This window comes from Boleophthalmus pectinirostris, unplaced genomic scaffold (assembly GCF_026225935.1).
Source record: "Boleophthalmus pectinirostris isolate CB_2022bp ecotype Guang Dong unplaced genomic scaffold, ASM2622593v1 HiC_scaffold_2826, whole genome shotgun sequence".
NCBI classification, from domain to species: Eukaryota; Metazoa; Chordata; class Actinopteri; order Gobiiformes; family Gobiidae; genus Boleophthalmus; species Boleophthalmus pectinirostris.
In genome coordinates this window covers 175,501-179,660 of record NW_026571291.1, presented here as the reverse complement: position 1 = coordinate 179,660, position 4,160 = coordinate 175,501, and positions in this window count along the sequence as shown.

Below are 4,160 nucleotides of genomic sequence, written 5' to 3'. Positions count from 1 at the left end.
GTTGTCCAAACATGGACGCAGCATCGAGCACCTGGAGATTTTAAAGTTCCTCTCGTACCGGAGCCACAACATGAACAACTGACTTGTTTTAAGGAGGAGATTGAGAAGGAGAAGGACGAGGTTTTTGGTGGTGGTGTTTTGTGGTGAGTGGTGATGTGCCTCACTTCAGTCACACTGAGTTCATTAACAATTTTCACCTCCTTCAGCGCAGAATAGTGACGTTTGTGTCTTGTTGATAACGTGTAGGTGGATGAATGCGCTTTGGCCGTTCACACTGAAGTCACATGTCAAAAGATCAGATATGTATCAGTTTCAGGAGCACAGATCCAAGTGTCCTGGGTCACATTTGAAAAAATCAGATCTGGGGTGTTCCCAGACCAGACACACACAGTCCCTCCAGTGTGTCCTGGGTCAGCACATGTGTCAGAGTAAAACAGGATGTGATTGTGTAAAACTTGGAGCTGCTTCTTCTTCTCGTGGAAACAGAGAGATGATCTTTAACAGGCCGGGAGCCAGGTCCACCCCCCAGGATGTTTTTTACTCCTTTTTTTCACTATTATTTTCTGTTATATTATATCTTGAATGAATGAATGAATATTTATTTGGACAGTAATACATAGAACATAAAAAAACAAAACAAAAACAAAACGTAAATATATAGATACAACACAAAAAGTATCTATTTCTATTCTATAATAACAGGCAAAATAAATGTTACACAGAATTTTCCTTGTGTCCAAAAAAGGAGTGGGAGGAAGTAAATACTTATTTAACCCCACCCCTTTTTTATACCGTCCCAATTTAACAAAGAACATACAGACTTCTCATTTCCTGTACAATATAAGCAATAATTGCACAGTACCTCCATTGCATTACAAATGTCAACTACTACAAAGATCTTGGGCCATAACGAGTTGATGGGACCAACTCCAACTCGGCCCCGTTTGGGCTCAGGGCCCAAAAAACACACTTTTTAAGAAAAGCTATTTGCAAAATTATGTAACTGTAAATATTAAGGTACTGAAACCGCATACATGGTTAAATAATCCTAAAATTTGGCATGGTGGATCCTGACACATGGGGGAAACTAGAAGAAAAATATTTTGGGGCTTGCTGCCTTTCTACTGTCAAATATCACCCTCAACATGTCCTAAAAGACCAAAAAATGTCTGTCCGCCTGACAAATTGTCATCAAAAGTGATCATTTTCAAGCATTTTATTGCATTTATCACTGCCTCAAATGTACACGAAAAACTTCCCATGTTCATAAGCTTCAATTTAAGCCCAAGACGACCTTTGTATCTAGAGGGAAACAGCTGCTGTGACCAAACTTCTTCACTGTTCCTCAAATCGGCAGGAGGCAGAACTTTCAGGCTTTGCCATTTATGTTTCTTCTAACAAAGCTCATGTGAACCAAAACAAACACAATCAAATCCAGAGGTTAAAAATTAAAAACAAAAATCAAGGTTCAAAGGTTGTATGGAGGATTATTATTTTTTTGTTTCAAATTGTCAATGAAAGTTTAAATACCATTATAGAGACGTAGCAACTTTGTAATTATGACGACCAAAAAAATAATAATAATGAAAATCCATCAACTGTGGACGTAGTGAGACCAGAAAAATATCAGCCAATAGAAAACGAGGCTCCCTCATTTTCTATTGGCTGTTAGGTCGTCAATCAACCTCCCTACGTTTCTAATGTAACTGACTCATTGGTTTGCTGGGATTATGTGGTTTATGCAGCGGTTTTTAGAGGCTTTTTCAAACTGTCGCTTCCTCACAGTTCGCACAAAGTTTGTCGCGATGTCGGACGAGAATCCACGACCGCCGCAGTTCGCCTCAAAAGAAAGTCGTTTTTTGATGTCGCTGAAAGAAGAAGAGAAGGGGAAAAGGAGCGAAGACAAACTGAGGTGATTCTTGGAGATTTCTTCCAGCGATGGCGCGAATGAAGCAGGAGAAGGATCTAAAAACTGACACGTCGGTCACTAAATTATTTCTAGACAGGAAACTTCAACATTAATTCTGAACAAACGTGATTTCTAGAGTAAAGAGGCGGGAGGAGGTGTTTCTACTGAGGCTGTGGAGGAGGGAGGTGGTGTCACACATGCACAACATTTGAAAAAGGAAAAAATCCTCTATACAACCTTTAAGTCCAAAGCTTCACCTAGATTCATAGAACAGGATGAGTGTCCACAGCGGCTGCGTCTCGTTCACTGCTCGTATCAGTGGGGACTTGTTCTTCTGCTCGTTTCTCCAGCCTCGGCTTCTGTCCTTGGAGGAGCTGTGGTTTTATCTCGTGCGTTTGCGTCGTCCTTGTGCTTTAGAAAAACTCCGTCTATGTTATGTTCCACTTTTGTTTCCCAAAGACTCGGTCGCAAACCTCAGGAGGGAAAGAGAGATGTTTAACGATCTGTAAAACATGAATCCTGAAATGTGGACGTCTGCTCATCGCACAAACCAAACTGAGAAAGATTATCTGAAAAAAACAGGACAAAACCAGGTTTAAACCAGGACTAACCCAGGACGAAACCAGGTCTAAACCAGGACTAAACAAGAACTAAACCAGGACGAAACCAGGACGAAACCAGGACTAAACCAGGACTAAACAAGAACTAAACCAGACGAAACCAGGACGAAACCAGGACTAAACCAGGACGAAACCAGGACTAAACCAGGACTAAACCAGGACGAAACCAGGACGAAACCAGGACTAAACCAGGTCTAAACCAGGACTAAACCAGGTTTAAACCAGGACTAAACCAGGACGAAACCAGGACGAAACCAGGACTAAACCAGGACGAAACCAGGACGAAACCAGGACTAAACCAGGACTAAACCAGGTCTAAACCAGGACTAAACCAGGTCTAAACCAGGACTAAACCAGGTCTAAACCAGGACTAAACCAGGACTAAACCAGGACTAAACCAGGTCTAAACCAGGACTAAACCAGGTCTAAACCAGGACAAAACCAGGTCTAAACCAGGACTAAACCAGATCTAAACCAGGTCTAAACCAGGACTAAACCAGGACTAAACCAGGACTAAACCAGGACTAAACCAGATCTAAACCAGGTCTAAACCAGGACTAAACCAGGACTAAACAAGAACTAAACCAGGACGAAACCAGGACTAAACCAGGACTAAACCAGGACGAAACCAGGACTAAACCAGGTCTAAACCAGGTCTAAACCAGGACTAAACCAGGACTAAACCAGGACTAAACAAGAACTAAACCAGGTCTAAACCAGGTCTAAACCAGGACTGAACCAGGACGAAACCAGGTCTAAACCAGGACTAAACCAGGACTAAACCAGGACTAAACAAGAACTAAACCAGGACGAAACCAGGTCTAAACCAGGACTAAACCAGGACGAAACCAGGACTAAACCAGGTCTAAACCAGGACTGAAACCAGGACTAAACCAGGTCTAAACCAGGTCTAAACCAAGACGAAACCAGGACTAAAACCAGGACTAAACCAGGTCTAAACCAGGTCTAAACCAGGTCTACACCAGGACTAAACCAGGACTAAACAGGACTAAACCAGGTCTACACCAGGACTAAACCAGGTCTAAACCAGGTCTAAACCAGGACTAAAACAGGACTAAACCAGGTCTAAACCAGGTCTAAACCAGGTCTAAACCAGGACTAAACCAGGACTAAACCAGGTCTAAACCAGGACTAAACCAGGACTAAACCAGGACTAAAACCAGGACTAAACCAGGACTAAAACAGGACTAAACCAGGTCTAAACCAAGACTAAACCAGGACTAAACCAGGTCTAAACCAGGACTAAACCAGGACTAAACCAGGACTAAACCAGGTCTAAACCAGGACTAAACCAGGTCTAAAACAGGACTAAACCAGGTCTAAACCAGGACTAAACCAGGACTAAACCAGGACTAGACCAGGACTAAAGCAGGACTAAACCAGGACTAAAACAGGACTAAACCAGGTCTAAAACAGGACTAAACCAGGTCTAAACCAGGACTAACCAGGACTAAACCTAAACCAGGTAAACCAGGACTAAACCAGGACTAAACCAGGACTAAACCAGGGACTAAACCAGGACTAAACCAGGACTAAAACAGGACTAAACCAGGTCTAAACTAGGACTAAACTAAACCAGGTCTAAACCAGGACTAAACCAGGACTAAAAC